The 20,205-nt window shown below is 32.5% G+C and overlaps 1 protein-coding gene across 1 annotated transcript in view; it reads left to right on the top strand.

Moving 5' to 3' along the window:
• dock4 (dedicator of cytokinesis 4) overlaps positions 1–20,205 on the top strand; it is a 209,184-nt gene that overhangs the window by 298 nt on the left and 188,681 nt on the right.

Here is a 20,205-nt window from a genome sequence, read left to right as displayed (position 1 = left end):
AAAAAATCGGTTTGAATTATTTATGTTGTTTTCCTTTATTAATTTAAATGGGCATATTGTGAATAGCTCTAACGTGCAGCAATAAGAAGAAATAGCCGCAGTAAAGGCTGATCTTTGTCTTCCTTCATACAGACGATCTAATTGATTTATTGAGGATATGGTTTTCCTTTAAAAACGACAAAATATTGTCTATTGCAAAATACAATATTCGTTGTCTTCATGATCTGTCATCAAACGTATTTCATAATATGAATGTTTATTTACATATTGTTATTTTTTTGTCTTACATATATTCAGATGTTTATTTGTATACATTATTAAATGTATACGTGTAGCTGTTTTGCCTTCGGTCTCTCTCTTTTTTTGTCTGACTGTTTACCTATTTATCAATCCATCTGTCTGTCTATCTAGCTGTCATCTGTCTGTCTGACTGTCTATCTGTCAAACATTCTTCAAGAAAAAAACATTTATAGAATGTTCATTCAAAATGGTCTAATCCATAATACTGCTGTCTTAACGTTAACACAATGTTTATGTTATATTCATATGGAACTTTTTTCATGAAATGTCTTATTTGAATGTTTGTTTAATGTTTTTTTTTTTTTTTGCATGTTTCAGATTTTTCTACATTCTCGTAATGTTGGCAAAAGTAATAAATTTAACGTTCCATTAACATTTGCATGACTCAAACATTTTAAGATGTTTTTTTTAAATGAACATTTTAAACGTTTAAAAAGCATTTATAAATGTTTTCAAATTTAAGGAGAATCTTGTCTGTCTGTCTGTCTGTCTGTCTGTATGTCAAATTCTTCAAGAAATACAAACATTTATACAATGTTCAATTAAGATGGTCTGATCCATAAAAATGTTGTCTTAACGTTAGCACAATGTTAATGTTAATATTCGTACACTGCTTATATGGAACTTTTTTCATGAAATATCTTGAGTAATCGTTTGATTTTTATTAGATTTTTTATTTTAAGATATTATTTACTGTAATTGTTGGCAAAAGTATTAAAATGAACGTTCAATGAACATTTGCGTCACTTTAAAATTTTTTTTTGAAGATATGTGAAAATATGAAAATATGAAAATTGTGCATTCACACATTGCAATATCAATGCTCAAATGATAAATTGTTCAGCCTTACCCGATATCATCCAGTGCAAAAAATATATGCAAGAGTAATTGGTGGTTAATTCCATTGTGGTGACCTCTGATAAATCAGGGATAACGCCAAAGGAAAGTGAGTGGAACTTCCATGATAAATATGCTTAGTCCTTTTATTAACACAGACAGCACATTTGTGAACATATATGAAATGTCAAAAAATAGCTTATATCTTTTTCAAATTGAAATAGTAAATGCTAAATTAAAGATAGTCTGAAACGTTTAGCGTTTTTCACAAAAGTTAAAAAATATTAAAGTACACAATTTACTTTTTTCTATATATATATACTCTCTGAAAAACAGGTATGGTTTCCAGATATTTACTACTAAAAATATGATGAAGAAATGTAAACATTTTATGGTAAGCTACTAGGGCTGCACGATATTGGAAAAATCTAACATCGCGAGATTTTGTTTTGCTTCGATATATATTGCGATATGATATTTGGAAAGATTTCATTGATTTAGATCGACTAGGATGATCAAGTCTTCTATGCGGCACATCTGCATAAAATATAATAAATTAAAAGCATATAAACACGACAGAGCAAAAATAAAAGTTCAATAAATGGTTTTCTGTGGAGTCGAGCAGTATTCAAGCACAGAAATTGAACAATCAAATGTGAAATAGCATGGTCATTATTGCAGAGATGATTAAAAAAATAAACCATGTTTAATGATATCTTTATGTTTTAATCTATAATAAATAATCTAATACTGGCTGCCATGTCTTATTTAAATGTTTGATTATGTTTTTGTTGCATTCCCGTTATGTTGGCAAAAGTAAAAAAATGAACGTTCCATTAACATTTGCTTGACTTGAAAACATTTTAAGATGGATTTTATAATGGACATTTTAAATGTTTAGAAAGCATTTATAAATGTTTTCAGACTTAAAGAAAATCTTGTATGTCTGTCTGTCTCTGTCATCTGTCTGACTTTCTATCTGTCAAACATTCTTTAAGAAAAAAAAAAACATTTTATGTTCCAGCGTTTTGAATGTGACATTTGCAGTAAAAATTCAAAACATAAATTCACAGAGAAAGTATATGTTAACATTATATTGAAACATCTGTTTCTATTTTCCAAAACAACTAATCACAGAGTTATGACATCAGAAAAATATCAATCTGTAAACGTTTTTGATATTTTAAATGAGGAAAATAAATATGCATTATGGATGCGACCAAAAAAGTCTGCAAGTTTAAAGCACAACCCAAAAAAAATGATGCTAATCAAAAATATAAGAGTTTGCTCACTATAGAACAAACATGATTGTTATTATTTTATTTAACATTTTTGCATTTATGAGGAAAAAAAAGCTTTGTTAGGGATGTGACATCTCTACGTTATGGATGTGACATGTAAATCTGCCACTTGTGTGACTTTGGTAAATCAAATATAATTGTTTTAAAACATTGACAGAGACAGTTTGAGTATTTTTAAAGTGCTGTAAATACTTTCTTTTGCAAAAAATGTAGAAACGGGTTCACTATTTTGGTGAAAACCTGTTTTTATTTCATGGCAAGGTTGACATTTGCATGGAATTACTCTTATAGAATGTTCATTCAAAATGGTCATTCAAAATTCATAATTATGTTGTTTTAATGTTAATATTCGTACACTGCTTATATGAAACTTTATTCATGAAATATCTTATTTGAGTATTTGTTTGATATTCTTTTCTTGTTTTAGATTTTTAAGATTCCTGTGATTGTTGGCAAAATGTTAATTACATTTGCGTGACTTTAAAAAAAATTTAAGATGTTGTTTTTTTTTTAACTGGACATTTTATATGTTTGGAAAAGATGTCAGGAATTATCAAGAATCTTGTTTGTCTGTCTGTCTGTCTGTCTGTCTGTCTGTCCCTCTCTGTCATCTGCCTGTCAAATATTCTTCCAGAATTTAGTTTTAAAGAATGTTCATTTAAAATAGTATGCTCTTTAATAATGTTGTTGTGACACGATTTTAATATTCGTATGCTGCTTATATGGAATTTGTTCATGAAATGTCTTCTTTAAGTGTTTGTTAAATGTTTTTTCTTGTTTTCGGAATGTTAACATTCTCTTAATGTTGGCAAAAGCAATAAAAGGAATTTTTCGTTAACATTTGCGTAAAGTTTTTAAGATGATTTATTTATTTTTTTTAAAAACTGGACATTTTAAATGTTTATAAATTATTCATAAATTATGCTTTCAAATTTGAGAGAGTCTGTCATCTAACAGTCTGTTTGTCAAGCATTCTTCTAGAAACATTTATAGAATGTTCATTCAGAATGATCTGATCTTCAATAATGTTATCGTTACGTTAGCACAATGTTAATGTTTATACACTGCTTTTTGAACTTTTTTTGTTTGTTTGTTTTTGAAATGTTGCTGCTTGTTTTAGAATTTTAACATTCCCATAATGTTATCTATCTATCTATCTATCTATCTATCTATCTATCTATCTATCTATCTATCTATCTATCTATCTATCTATCTATCTATCTATCTATCTATCTATCTATCTATCTATCTATCTATCTATCTATCTATCTATCTATCTATCTATAAGGGCTGCATGATATTGGAAAAATTTAGCATTGTGATTTTTTTTTTATTTTGCGATATATATTGTGATATGAATACAATTTCACTAGAGGACTTAATATCTCTATTTGTATAAAAGAATTTATAATGTTAGATGGATTGGAGGAATTTTGCAGTGGGATTTGATCTCCATAAAATCTAATAAACAGTCTATAAAATGTTCGAGGTCCCCTGACACATTTTAGTTGTGGTCTTTGCTGTTTGCAGTGCATTTCTGTATTTATGCGTGTATTTTTCATGCATAACAATCTATTAATACAATCAAAAAAAAAAGATACAATTAAAATAATATGTTTTGTCTTTTCCTGAGTCTAACAGTATTCAGGTAAAAAAATAAACAACACAAGCAAATGATATGACTCAATATTGCTTATCTTGCAATGTGACTATTGGAAATGATCACATTGCGATATCGATGCTGAAATATTGTGCAGCCCTTCTATCTGTCTATCTATCTGTCTATCTATCTATCTATCTATCTATCTATCTATCTATCTATCTATCTATCTATCTATCTATCTATCTATCTATCTATCTATCTATCTATCTATCTATCTATCTATCTATCTATCTATCTATCTATCTATCTATCTATCTATCTATCTATCTATCTATCTATCTATCTATCTATCTATCTATCTATCTATCTATCTATCTCTCTCTCTCTGTCTGTCTGTCTGTCTGTCTGTCTGTCTGTCAGGCATGTTAATCTGTCTTTCTTCCCTTTGTATGCATACCCACAATTTTATACATATCAATAAATATGAGATATGGAATAATTTGCCTGATGCTTGTATCAAACGTAACCAAATCTTCAGGGCAGGCTGAGTGAAAAGATAACCTCTGTGATTTCGTTTGATTTGTTTTTTTTGTGTGTTTTTGTAAGATTGTTGTGACAGCAGCAGACAGTTTGAAGGGTGATTTTTGGCAGATGAGCAGTCTTGATATCTCATCTCATTGGCTGATGGCTAGAGAAAGCATTCCAGCAGTACAGTGCCGTTCGCATGGGCTTCTGTGATCTCATTCGCTACAGCTTTACTCAAATAAACAGGGTGACATTTGGTCATTTCTTCACTTAGATGGAGAGAAGGTCAGAGCAAAGAAGAGAGGTGTAGTTGGAAAGGGCAGGGAGGGTGAGACAACAGACAGTGCCTCTGTTTCGCTGTGCTTTAAATTGAATGATATTATGGCAAATCAAGGAACGATTTTCTTAATTCGCATTAGTCACAGGCCACATCTGGAGAATATTGCACTGGATATGGCAAAATGGCTGCATGTTACAGTTGTGCTCTTTGGAAAGTGTACACAGCTACCGAAACCTTTATCAGTCATGAAATATGGATGGATTCCAGCCGGGATGGCACAGGCATACACACACACACACACACACACACACATGCGCACATACAAACACACACTTATTCATATATCCCAGTGGGGACTCTCATAGACGTAATGCTGTTTCTACAGTACAGACCGATAATTCTGTTCCCCTTTCCTACCCTCACAGGAAACAGTCTACATTTTACATTTTGTTACTGTTTGATTTATAAACATGTTTATTAATTAGGGCTGGATGATTTAACCTTAAATCAAAATATTAATGAATTGAATATTTAAACTCCATTACAATTAATGAACGATTAGTTTATTCATTTTCTTTGCCCTCATAATTCACTGACAAGTTTTTATGCCATCTAAAGGCATCTGTGGTGCTGCTTCTAGTCATCGTCTATGTAGTGCAAAGTAAGACTTGAGAATCAGTCCATCGTCCTACTTGACCAGAGATCAGATGTGGAAAGTAGAAATGGAAGTAGAAATCAGCCACAGCCTTTAACTGAGCAGGGTCATGTGACATGTAGGGAAAGTATTTGAAAAAATTGTTCTGGAAAAATTTAATCGATCATAGGTTCTGAATGTCGATTTCGATTACTTTGATTAATTAATTAACAGCCCTATTATCAATTTATATCCCCAAGGTGGCAGAGGTCCCCATTAGTCTGTGTGCGTTCAGGTTTAAGTCCCCACTGGGAAATAAAAACAAGTACACACACTAGTCTGCACAATATATCGTCTGAGCATCAATATCGTAGTGTGTGCATCTGCAATAGTCACATCGCAGGATTCGATTATTTATTAAATAATAAAACATAAAGATATTATTAAATAATAGGGATGTCCATATCAGTTTTTTTTTTGCCTCAGAGTCATTTGATTTTGATCATCTACCGATACCGAAACCTGATCCAATACTTTTATAATACATAAAAATACATAAAATACACTAAATAGTAAAAAAGTAATGAGAATATACAGTACATATATATTCGAGTCCTGATCGGGAGGTAATGTCTGATTCCGTTCCAGCCCAATTCCCATTCATGCGATCGGATCTGGACATCCCTATTAAATATTATTATTTTTGAAATGTTTAACAATGATGACCATGTTATTTCATGTTTGATTGTTCAAGTTGTACCTAAATACGGTTATGTTCTCCAGAAAACCATAAGGCACTGTTTATTTAACTTTTATATGGACTCTATTGTATTTATATATACTTGTAATTTATTATAATATATGAAAACAAACTGTCTAGAAAAAGACCATATCAATATACCTAAATTAATAAAATCTTTCCAAACAGAGCTGTTTAAATCGCAGTTAAAAAAAAGGAAAAAAAAAAAAAAAAAAAAAAAAAAAAAAAAATACATATATATATATATATATATATATATATATATATATATATATATATATATATATATATATATATATATATATATATATATATATATGGCAGGAAAACAAAATATTGTGCATCCCTTACACACACATGAATGGATACACAGTTTTTAACACACAGGCGTGAACCACAATCTTGGCCTCTCAGCCCTTTCGGTTGTGAATTCAGCTTAATGAACCATCTGCTATTTACAATAAATGTATCATTAAATGCAATGGCATTTCAAACAAGAGTGTGTGTCTGTTGATCATCTTCCCACACCTGGCTTTTCCTCCAAAACCAAAAGCTGACAGGACGAAATAGGGCTATTAATGGACCTTAAAAAGGCTTGGCCAAAAACGAGCATTTCATCATTATTTTTTTAGCTGTATGCCATATTTTCATGGTCATGGAGGCCAAAAGAAGAGTTTCGAAGGTGTTTTTGTTGTCCATGCAGTTATAAAGCACCATAAAAATACCATAAACAGTCCATATGGATGCAATATCACAAGTCTTCAGTATTCATTATAGTAGTGTTGTGTGAGAAATATAAATAATACATTTAAAGGGATGGTGAAGTTCTATTGTAATTTTTAATTTTTGTAGTTTTTTGTTAAATTATATTAAATATGGAAAATGCCATACAGTTACATTATTATTATATTATATTATATTATATTATATTATATTATATTATATTATATTATATTATATTATATTATATTATATTATATTATATTATATTATATTATATTGCAAGCCATCAAACAGACACCTATATCAAAAAATGAGCTTGAACAGTGAATTTAAATATAGTTTATCACAACATATACTTATTATTATTATTATAATTTTTTTTTACGAAAAAAATAGAAGTCTTTGTTTTTTGCATTTTCTTGAATGGGTTTGTAACTTAGGTTAGCACTGTTAAAAAGGTGAAATGATCAAATATTTAAAAGCAATTAGCTAACTCGCTTGCCTTTTGATGATGTCGCAGACTTTAAGCTACTTTCAGTATTATTTAGAATGGCTTTTTGATACTGTTACACTGAATGGCTTATGACAAACTGCATATATGGGACAAATGCCCCCAGGTTATTTTAATATCTAATAACGGTTTAGAAGGACAGACTCCTGTGATCATCCGGTGCATAAAATATACCCCAGCATAATTGGCGGTTCATTCCACTGTGGTGACCTCTGATAAATGAGGCACTAATCCAAAGTGAGTGAGTGAGACTCCCACGATAAAAATGCTTAGTCCTTTTATAACATAGCCAGCACAGATGTGAACAAATCAAGAATTGTCAAAGCTTATATCTTTTTTAACTTGGTATTTTAAATTTTGAAATAAATATGAAATGGTAAAATCAATAAGATGATTGACAGTCTGAAATGTTTTCACAAAATTATTAAGTACACAATTTACATATTCTATATGTATACTGTCTAAAAATATTATCATCAGCAGTGGTTGCCAGATATTTAAAGCTAAAAATACAATGAAGATATATACAGATTTTAGGGTAAACTACCTTATTTTATTAATTCATAATGTTAATACACCAATGTTTTGGAGTACTAACATATATCTACACATTGTTCCTTTGTTACACAGACAAAAACACAACGAAAATCATGTGGTGGTGAGACCATAATGTCAATAAAAATGCAGGGAATTCAAATAAATTTTTTATTTTGTATACACATTATGATATTCAGTGAAATGCTTGCACAGCCACTCATGACCTTAAAATTAGGGATGTCCAGATCCGATCACGTGATCGGAAATCGGGCCTGATCACGCAGTTTCAGACACAATCGGAATCTGACATTACCTCCCGATCATATATACAGTTAAAGTCAGAATTATTAGACCCCCCTTGAATTTTTTTTTCTTTTTTCTATATTTCCCAAATGATGTTTAACAGGACAAGGACATTTTCACAGTATGTCTGATAATATTTTTTTCTTCTGGAGAAAGTCTTATTTATTTTATTTCGGCTAGAATAAAAGCAGTTTTAAATTTTTTATGAACCATTTTAAGGTCAAAATTATTAGCTCTTTTAAGCTAATTTTTTTGACAGAACAAACCATCATTATACAATATCTTACCTAATTACCCTAACCTGCCTAGTTAACTTACAGTTGAAGTCAGAATTATTAGGCCCCCTGAATTATTAGCCCCCCCCCCTGTTTATTTTTTCCCTCAATTTCTGTTTAATGGAAAAGATTTTTTCAACACATTTCTAAACATTATAGTTTTAATAACCTATCTCTAATAACTGATTTATTTTATCTTTGCCATGATGACAGTAAATAATATTTGACTAGATATTTTTCAAGACACTTCTATACAGTTTAAAGTGACATTTAAAAGCTTACACATAAAAATCTAAACTGTCTATAAAATCACTTTTTAGTAGTGTTTTTAATGTGTTTAGCTATTCAAGTAAAATAAAACCCTAATTCATACTTTTAATCTGGAGTTTTCTTTTAAAAACATCCTGCCATTATTAAAGTGCAATGAATTTTGGGACGTTTGAGGCCATGAATGATCCACCAGTTGTGTCCTTAATCACCTAGGAAACGAAGGACGCTTTTTGAGGTTGCATTTGAGCCTTTAAATAAAAATAAAAAAATGAGACCACCTTTGTCACGCCACAGCGCATTTTGAATGCATCCTTCGGAGGATGAAGCCTCTGAAATGAGACACGTCTTATGTCTGCGGTCTGGAGGTATTATAAAGTTTATGATGACAACATTGCCATAGCAAACTGTAAGATATGTAAACTTTTTGGATTGCCTGCCGGGTATTTTAAGTTGAGGTGCTATTTGTTTTTATATTAGATTTTTGTTTTATATTAGATTTTATTTATATATATATATATTTACTCTTGCACTGAAGTGAAGAATTGATGTTATTTATAACTTGATTGTTCAAGCTACCTCACAGAAGGGCTCTGTTTGTTAACAGACTTGTTGAATGTTTGAATAAGGGGAATTAAATGAAAAGAGGAACATCCTGGATCTGTTTCTTCACTTTCAATTTTTGTCAATGTATTATAAAAATATCGGATCGGGTTTCGATATTGGTAGATACTCAAAATTAAATGACTCAGACTTGGACTTGATGGCAAAAAAAACCTGATCGGTACATCCATACTTAAAATAATAACAACAATAACAATAAAAAGAATCAAAATTATGGACAAATAGAAGTTATGCAATAACAAATAAAAAGCAAATATTTAGAGTCCTGGGAAAGTCAGTAAGAGTAATTGACTGTACATATTAAGGAAACTTACTGTTAACCAGGTTACAGTTTTTACCGTTAAAATCACTGCCATTTTTTATAGTGTATAAAGCCACTTATATAAAATGATTTCATGCAGACACCCAAATTGGGCCGTGTTATCTTTGACACATGGACAGAAATAGCTGAAACATCCTTCCACATGCCGCGAGAATGTCCATTTTTGGGCTGACCGTTCTTTTTAAACTTGAAATCACATCATCCTGAATGTCATCTCTGCATCCCTGCTGAATTTTGAGTGCTGATTGGCTAGTGATGAAAATCACCATGTGGAAAGCGCAGCAGGCAACAGCTGGGAACAGACAGTTTGACAAGAGCATATTGGTTTATAATTATGCCGTAATGTTCCCAACTTTTAATCAGTAAAGCACATAGTATACATTTCTTGTTACATCTTGTTCCAGAGACATATTCTTCGATTGTTGAAGAATTTTGAGTAATTGAAACCTCCTCCATCAACCGGTCTCGGTTGAACTTAAAAAAGCTGGTAGTCCGGGATGGCCTCTTTCCTGTGCTTTTGGGCTCGGATTTATGATGGGAGCGTATACGGCATACAAATGAGTCTCTTGCTTTTGTCACATGCTGACTGGGCGCCTACTGTGCCCTGGTCAACAGGCACACTGCCACTCCGAGAGACCGATAAGATTGACAGATAGAGCTTGAAGAGGCCTAGTCAGCTGCTAGATCTGTGAGACGTTACTGGGAATTAAATGAGACTTCCAGTGCACACATAAGCTCTGTTCTGAAACCTAGTGCGCGTTTTAAGGCATCATGGGATGCAATGGCTGTTCCAAAAGGTTGGCAGGAACATCATGCAGCCAGCTAAGATGCCTAATTTTGGCCAAATCCTAAGGCAGCGCTGCATGTAGCCTGCACAGATAGAGCCATCCCAGAATGCACTGCAGCAGACAATTTTGAAAGTGATGATCTAAATAATTCATATTCAAAAGCCCAAATGAGCACTAATTAGCACTGTCTAGTTTATTAATCGAATGATTTTTTTACTAGACGGTGTTTGTGTTGTGGGTTATTTATTGTATGATATTCCATAAATGTGATGTTGTTTATTTGTTCATTCAGCTTAATAATGCAGCCACCTGTCCACATAAGTTCAAACTTTAATTTTGTAATGTTATATCTAAAGAATTCATGTTCATCAAACCAAATGATCACTAATTAGCACTGTTTAGTTTATTTAAATAATCTAATGATGATTTATATTAGACCAGGGGTTTCAAACTTTTTCTCTGCAGGCCCACTTCTTTCTCCCATCAATTTTTGTAGGCCCACCTGTCTGACATTTGCTCTAAATTGTTTGTATGAAATGCTCATTAAAACCTTTATTTATTAACAAACATATATTATATTATATTATATTATATTATATTATATTATATTATATTATATTATATTATATTATATTATATTATATTATATTATATTATATTATATTATATTAATATAACATATATTATATATATATATATATATATATATATATATATATATATATATATATATATATATATATATATATATATATATATATATATATATATATATATATACATATATATATATATATATATATATATATATATATATAATACATTTGCTGTGCCTTATATTATTTTCTATTATCAGCATTTTATAAAAAAATATATATTTTATTTAAATTTAATTATATATAAAACTAAAACTATATTATATATAATTTTATTTTTAGTTTTATCATATATAATAATGAGGGTTTTTTTGTTTGTTTGTTTGAGTTCAGTAATGCAGTCAACTGTCCACACAAGTTAAGACTTTAATTGTAATGTTATTAGGTTTAACCTTATGTTATGTTAGGTTAAACCTTATGTTATTAGGTTATAGTTATTACAAAAACCCTTGATTTTTAACAAAAATTGCTCATGGCGCTTGTACACTTATACACAATAATAAATAAAATAATTAGCACAATGAATAAATAAGATGTTCAAATGAAACATTTCATCATTAATAATATCAACAACAGTGCTAATGACAACAATAGCTCTTTGCTATTCTCTGTCATTGCTATTAAAAGCACCTAAGACATAACTGATTGTATATGTGAAACAGTATAGGGATGCTCCGATCAGGATTTTTGCATCTGATACCAAGTACCAATGCCTTGTCATGGTGATCAGCCGATACCAAGTACAGATTCTGATGCTTGAAGCTTCATAAAGCATAAAGCACATTTTCCATTTAAGTATGATACTTAAGTGGAGATCTCTCCTTACCTTAGAGAATAAATTAAAGACGTTGCATATAACTCCTTAAACATGTCTTTTATAACCATTTAGTGTGGAAATGTAAAGGTCAGAATAATAGATTAAACAGATACAAATAAGCAATTTGGAAACATTGCAAATGGGAGAAGAATTTAACATGTCGCGAAGTTTGGAGCGCATATTTGATGCATAAGAAGTATTGCAATGCACACCTATAAATCCATTACTTCTTTACTGAAAGAAAATAGGTCCATAAACTACTGTTTATCGCAATAAGTATATTACGATGAGTTATAACATTAAATATTCAAGTTAAAAAAAAAAAAAAATATATATATATATATTTTTTTATTTCCCTAATATTTCCAGCCAGGTTTTAATGAACTTGCATTATTGTTGAAAACACTCCCTAGTATTACGTAATCCCTAGTATTAAGTAATTCTATGTGTATCTGACTTTTAAAAGCAATAACCCCAATAAAGATGGTCTCTGTGCACATTTTAGTTGTGTGACAGATATGGCTGCAAAATATTTTGAAAAACAGAGGCGCAGATGCTAAACCTAGAGCCGAAAAAACACTAATGGCAAGAGTCAAAAAAAAAAAGGAAAATGACAAGAGTCAGAATATCTGCGGTCATTCATAGTGTTTCAAAGTCTAAACGTATGCACCTTGACAGATATTAAAATGTTTTTTTTAGCCTGAATTAGATTTAATTATTCACGTATTACCTGCTTATTTTAATAGGATGATTACATACTGTAAATAATGAAAAAGTCATTTTCTGGTTATATCGCAAGAAATATGGTTGTCTCTGTACTCAACAACATCACATATCGCATATTCTCCTAGTGTAGTGCAGCGGTAGTGTCCGATCTCGTCCGATACAGTTATCGATGTTATAAAACTGCTATATTTCATGTTTTACATAAAAACATCAGACGGACTGAATAAAAATGCTAAATCAATTGACCAATATTTTTTATTTTTGTTTATTTTTTTACAAACACTATGGAGGTATTAACCCTGACACACCAATCCGACACCACAAAACTCGAATAGACTAAAGTCTGGTTTATACTTCTGCATCAAGTGCATGCCCTTTGCTCTAAAAATGTAACTATGTTGCGATGATGTGCAGCGTAGGTGCTGTGATTTGTCAGCTGTAGCAGTGACAGGTGGGGCAGAGAGGAGAGAGGGGAGCGAGTCTTGTGGAGGAGCCCCAGACGGATACCGTTGTTTTGTGTTTACTTTATGATTAAAGTTGTTGCACGTATTGTGCATCATTCCCTGATTCGTCAAGCCATTCTCATAGGACTTATAGTAGGCAAGTACTGTATGAATGCTGGTGCAATATGCACATTCCCAGCAAGCGTGAATGTCATGTAGCATACGTTTTTTAGGTTTATAGTGTGTACGCAGTAAACACGCTAGTTTAAAATGAAAACACAGTAGTGTAAATGCAACCTAAATCATCACATAACAATCCAGCCTAGCAAAACTGGAATCTCCCATAAAAAAATTTTACAAATAAAGCATCGTTTCCATCTAATGAGTCAAAGAGAACAAAAAAATCATAACTGGGACCACATATTTAAAACAAAAATGGAATTTGCTGCGGTTGAAATCACTTTAGGCTTTTTTTCTTTTATTATAAATTAATTGCACCTCATTATTTTATGCAACATTCCAAAATGGGTGGATGAAAACATACTGTAGCTAATAAGGACCAAAATCGGAGGAAAAATGTATTCAGCACCTTGTTGAATTTATGCTACAAAAAAAAAATTACACTCACCGGCCACTTTATTAGGTACACCTGTTAGTTAACGCAAATGTCTAATCAGCCAATCACATGGCAGCAACTCAATGCATTTACTGTAGGCATGTAGACATGGTCAAGACGATCTGCTGCAGCTTAAACCGAGCATCAGAATGTGGAAGAAAGAAGATTTAAGTGACTTTGAACGTGGCATGGTTATCTGCAGCAACTGCGTGCTGCTATAATGTCAATATGGACCAAAATCTCTGAAGAATATTTTCAGCACCTTGTTGAATCTGTGCCTCGAAAGATTAAAGCAGTTCTGAAGGCAAAAGAGGGTCCAACCCGGTACTAGTAAGGTGTACCTAATAAAGTGGCCAGTCAGCGTAAGTTTAAATAGGTGCAAGAAACCTAATGAAGTGCACTGTGAGGCATATACTGTACAGCATTTATGCAATAGATAGCTAGACAGCTTGCTACTGTAGGTTTTGGTGACATACTTAAAGACTTGTAAAGCTCACAGGTTTATGGCCCATAGCAAGCTTTCACAGTTCAAATAGCTGCACGTCACAACAAGGTGTAAAAGTGTCACTTGTTTGTAAATCTAGCAGCACATTTAAAAAAAATTCACTGCAAACACTTGAGAAAAAGAGAGAGGGAGCACAGGATATAGTTTGAATCATTCATGCTTATAACAATCTCAGCAGCTCTTCCTGCATAATTCATCGTCACATGTGCATTACTGATTTTAGCATATTTCCACTTAAAAACATGCTACGTGCTGTGATCTTAGTCAGTGCCGAAACAATCGTTAGGGTTTTATTCTTCGATAGAATCAGCTCATCCAGCATGCTGTTGCCAGAATCCACTCATATTTTACTCGCTTCAATAATTCCTTTCTCCCTCCAGGAGCAAAAAATAAACCAATTTTGGATTCATTTTTTTCTGTGGACTTGCCAGGAACGGGAATCTCTACAGATTTCAGATGTTGAGGTTTTGATTCATAAGAGCTTTCCTCTAATTTATCTCATGGGCTTAAATGGATCGTTCACCCAAAAATGACAATTGTGTAATTATTTACTCACCCCTTATGTTGTTCTCCATTCTGTTGACTTGAATGTCTGAAACAAAAGAGCACAATTAGAGTGGCTCAGAAATGTAATTATTGTACAGTATTGACAAATGGATAGGTCCATTCATATTGATATTACATTCTTCTTAAATCCTTGTTGTTTTCATTAGATGATGGCAAATGTAATCAATATGCAGTGATAGGGAAAATTAGCATCTGCCAAAACCAATAGTTTTGATATCAATAAAGTAAGAAATATTGTGTACTGGCCAATTTCCAGTATGGATATGGTAGATTCAAATATACATGCTTTGGCACAGGGGTCTCAAATTCAAATTGGCGGGGGGCCATTTCAGTGACTGACAATTCATAAGAGGGCCATTTTAACATTCAAGCACAAGAAAAAAGTGACATAATTGGTGTATCTTAGGACAACAGAGATGATGTTTATAATTAAGTATTACCTGTCACAAATCAACAAATCAGCATGTTTTTTGCTTCACACAACTGCTGAAATATATCGGTGGCTGTTTAAATGAACCATTTTGACATTTAAATAGTCATGATAATGATAATAATAATAATAATTATTATTATTCTATCACAACCAATTGTTGCTTTACCAAAAGTTTAACAGATAGCGTAAGAACAGTAGAAAGCACACTGAAAAAAGTGTTGCATGCAAAACTGTTGCAAACAATTTATTTGTGTTGAATTTAAACAAACAAATTAAATTGAGCAATGTTCAACTTAATTTGTTTGTTTAAATTCAGCCCAAATAAATTGTTTACAACCACTTAACGTAAAAAAACTGAGTAAATCCAAGGAATCATCTTTGAACAATTTTTTCAGTGCAGGTTGGGTAACTTTACTGACTTTAATGGCAATTGTTCTTCTTAGTATCTTTCTTATTTGTAAAACTACCAACAAAGAGGGATAAAGTAAGTATATATTCACATTTACTTTAACATGTTCAAACCACCAGCATAACGTGTAAGCCATGGAAAAGTGTTTGTTCAACAAAATACAGGTCGGCACCAGTGGTGTAGTGCGTCGACACATGCACTCCGGTGCTCACGGCGACCGGAGTTCGATTCCGCCCGTTTATGCCGGTCCTTCCCGTCTCTTTGCTGCCCACACTTTCCTGTCAATACTCTCCACTGTCCTCTCAAATAAAGATGAAAACCCTGAAAAAAAATATATAAAAAAATATAGATATTTACAAAAATAGAGTACAAATCAGTAAAAATAGATAAAATGCACATTTATTTCAACGTTTAAATCAGCCCCAGAAATAATGTGCATGTGCGTTACTCACGACCACACGCTAAGAGAAACCGAAAGTAAAACTGAAAAATACAGTATAAGATGTGCAGTACTTTAAACGACCAATAGGTGGGGGGGTCAAAACCACAAGTGGCTATATGCACAATAATGATAGTGATTCAAAAACATGTTTTAGGGGGCCAAATCTCGTTATATTTTTGATGTCAGCCTTGGCAGAAGATTATTAGCGTATTTTGACATTTTTATTGAAAGAACTCTGCACAGATTTAAAAAAATACCCAAAACATTCTAATTTGTGTTGGAAGAAATTTGGAGTGACATAAGGGAGAGTAAAAAATTATCAAACTAGCAATTTGTGCAACATGCACACTAGAAGTAGAGTTTGCATATGCCAAACTTTCTCAAAAATACTGTACATTCAGTATTGGCCTTCTCAGCCAGTATTATGATTTCTGAGTTACTTAGAGGTACTGGCATAACAGTTTATAGTTGAGATATAAACACTGTTATATTTCATTCTTTACCATGAATATCAAAGTCCCTTTAAGGCAAGTCATTTCACTCCACTGCCATCTTTGAAAAACCTCTCGGGAAGTCTGCTCGGGCATTCTGTCTGAGTGGGGAAACATCAAATTTTCCAAAACTGCTTGCCAAACTTACCATTGAATTTCATACTAGGAATCACCAATAAAATTAAACAATTTTGTCCGGGCCCTCCCCCGGGGGGAGATTTTTTAAAATGTAAAAAATCTAAAAGTTATTTTTGTTAAAACCAAAAGTTCCTGCTGGTTTGAAAAATAGTCTGACTCAAAAATTGGAAGGTGATCCGAACCGTGAAACTTGTCATCCGTTACACTACTACTCACTCTGTATTAACATTCTTGAGTTGTTGTATAAAAGCGTATTAACATGTCTCCATAGTAACACATATAAACTTGTCCACACGACAGGGTTTGCTAAGAAACTGGAATTAAAAGATTTGTTCCAACTCTCCGTGATCAGCTGCAGCTCAAGAATGAGTTTAAAACGTTTTTAAAACAGTGCATGTTTGTAGTAAAGAAAAGACAATACAATCTCTGTGTAATTCATAACGGCTGGAATCACTACAGCTGCATAGTGTCAGTAAAAATATAAACCAGGATGCTTCAAACAACAGTAGTTCCGATTTGTGGATGTTAAATCTGGTTTATTTTGTAAAGTAGTATAATGGAATGGATGTATATCAACTATCTTGCCACATTTGGTGCACGTAGATGTGCAAAAACATTTCAAATTTAAACGCGCGCACGTGTGTGTGTACTGCGAACTTTGTAATGAAATTTGTGTGTAACTCATCATTGCAGAAAGGCTTGAATGAACTCCAAAACATATACATCAAATACGCTTACTTGGTGTTTTGACTCTGAACTGAATCTCTGCTTCATTCGCATCTGTCACTGACTGCTTTTTATCTGACCTGATGCAGCAGGAGAAACAGACTTGCATGTGGGAATGGTGGGTGGGGAGAATCAGTTCATTTGCATTTAAAGGCACAGGCAACAAAACAGCTATAATGTAATCTTACCCCAAATTTCACATATTCAGTAGGGTATAATAAATGAAGCTAAAGATTTACAGACACATTTTGGAGACATCGAAGACTTACATCTTGTAAATAGGATAAAAATAGGAGCCCTTTAACACATGTTTTATTTGCATAATGCTAGACTTTCTCAATAGTCACACAACTTTGTGAAGAATCGTATCACATGAACTCATAAAAAACGAAGTATGTGGCTTCACAATAGCCGAGTCTCAGTCTATGGTCTCTGAACAATCTTTTTTATTTTTAAAGACCAGAAATGACTGAAAACCTCTGTGGAAATTCTGATTTATTGGCTGTTGTCATTTTCCTCTCCTGTTTCCTGGCATTAGTATAAATTTCTAGGTTGAACTACAGTAACAGCACTTACAGCAGAGGTGGGGATATGGATAGTAAAGGCCACATCTGATTGGTCAGATTTGGAAAAACAACCTATGCATAGCACACAAATAACAATATTTGCACATGAGACAAATTAAATCTTTTGCACTTCCCTGCATTATGAATGGACTGAAATATATTGAATAATTATAGTTATCGCGTTAATAATATATGCAATATATACTACTATCGTGATAGCAATCATTTTCTGAAATATTGTGCAGCCCTAATTTGTAGCAGTTTTACTTTTTTTTTTTTTACCAAAAATACCAATAGATAAGAACTGACCATATGCATTGGAGCCTGACTGTCAGGTAGTTTACAGTGGGACTTAAACAGTTGTGCTCAATGGTTGCTGTCAGAACGCATGTAGAGCATGACTGTCTGTGTGGGCAGGGTTTGAAAAGGGCAGTCACTCGCCAAACTGCTGCCTTTGTGCTCGTTACCATCTGTCAGAGCTCATCGGCTGTTTTTCATAGCAACCACATTGATAGTCAGGTGAATTTACTCTCACCTACTGGTTGGAGAAGTCACATTTGGTTTGTATTTGTCTGAGAAAGCTCTGAGGCCGCACTTGACTTGGAGAATGAGACCTCAGAGTTATGCCAGTTTTATTTTTGCCGCACTTTTGGATGAACAAAGTCGATAGACTGGAAGTATTTGTGAGAGTGAGAAAGATGTGAACCTACAGTATATCACCTTCTTGAGCGCCATGATTCAACATGTCGTATTCTTGCTAAAATAACATTGATAATTTTCCCTTCGCATATTGTATGGTTTAAATCGATGATATGGTTATGAATGTGCTTTTGTCTTCTGTAGCATTAGAAAAAGTGACAGATGAAGACAAACAATTCCCAAAAGTAAGTTTGCTGTGTGTTTTCCGGCACTCTTCAACCAGTGCTTTTTCTCTCAGTCTCGGTTGTTCTCTCTCTGGACGTTTCAGTAATAACGGCCGTCCTGTGTTCCATAGAGAATAGCTACAAGACATTCCCATCTGAACGCCACGCTTCACTAATGAACACAGGCTACAAACACATTTAGACTCAATTCGGTTTTCAAAGAATCATCTGAAGATGTGCTTTTATTTTACTTTGAAGCTGTGAAGTGATTATGCTTCTGCTAGTATCAAATTCTCTTATTGCGATTAAACACTTAAGCTTTTATCATGATATTATTGCGATATTGTACCTACTGTGCTGCAAAAAAAGATTACTTTAACATTTATAATAATGCTTTTAAGCTTAAGCTTTAAGCTTAAGCTTTAAGCTTAAATATTTTTTCGAAAGTCTATAGAACAAACCATTGTAATACAATAACTTTCCTAATTACGCTAATCTGCCTAGTTATCCTAATTAACCTAGTTAAGCCTTTTAATGTCACTTTAAGCTGTACAGAAGTGTCTGAAAAATATCTAGTCAAATATTATTTACTGTCATCATGGCAAAGATAAAATAAATCAGTTATTAAAAATGAGTTATTAAAACTATTACGTTAAGAAATGTGTTGAAAAAATCTTCTCTATAAACAGAAATTGGGGAAAAAAAATAAACGGGGGACTAATAATTCAGGGAGCTAATAATTCTGACTTCAACTATATGTCTAGTAGTAATATTTAATGTTTCTCAATTTATTTAACTTGGTATATATATTTACTTGCCTGTCTTCATTCTTTAGAGACAGATTTCCAGAACATTCACTCTGCATGTTATTGGCTAAATTAACAGATAGCCACGCCCCAGACTCAAGCTATTGGTTGAGCCAATGTAGCTATCTCAATATGGTGGGATTCACAGATGAAGAACACTTCGATAGTACATTAGAGACACATTGTTTACACCTTTTTTTAGGGGAAAACAACTCTGTATGCTGGGCTATATTTTGGTATGTCTGAAACATCTTTTGACAAAGGTCACTTTTACTTTTATCAAAGAATACGAGTTGAAAAGCCTGTAACTCCTACAGTATGAAGGTTGGATATTCTTTTTTTCTTTTTTTTTTTTTATATATATATAATTTGATGATGATTTTATTTTGGCTAAGCATGGCTATGAAGCAG

The sequence above is a fragment of the Danio aesculapii genome, chromosome 25 (assembly GCF_903798145.1).
Source record: "Danio aesculapii chromosome 25, fDanAes4.1, whole genome shotgun sequence".
Taxonomy (NCBI): Eukaryota; Metazoa; Chordata; class Actinopteri; order Cypriniformes; family Danionidae; genus Danio; species Danio aesculapii.
The sequence above is the reverse complement of the archived record's forward strand: the minus strand, read 5'-3'. Positions and strand labels throughout refer to the sequence as shown.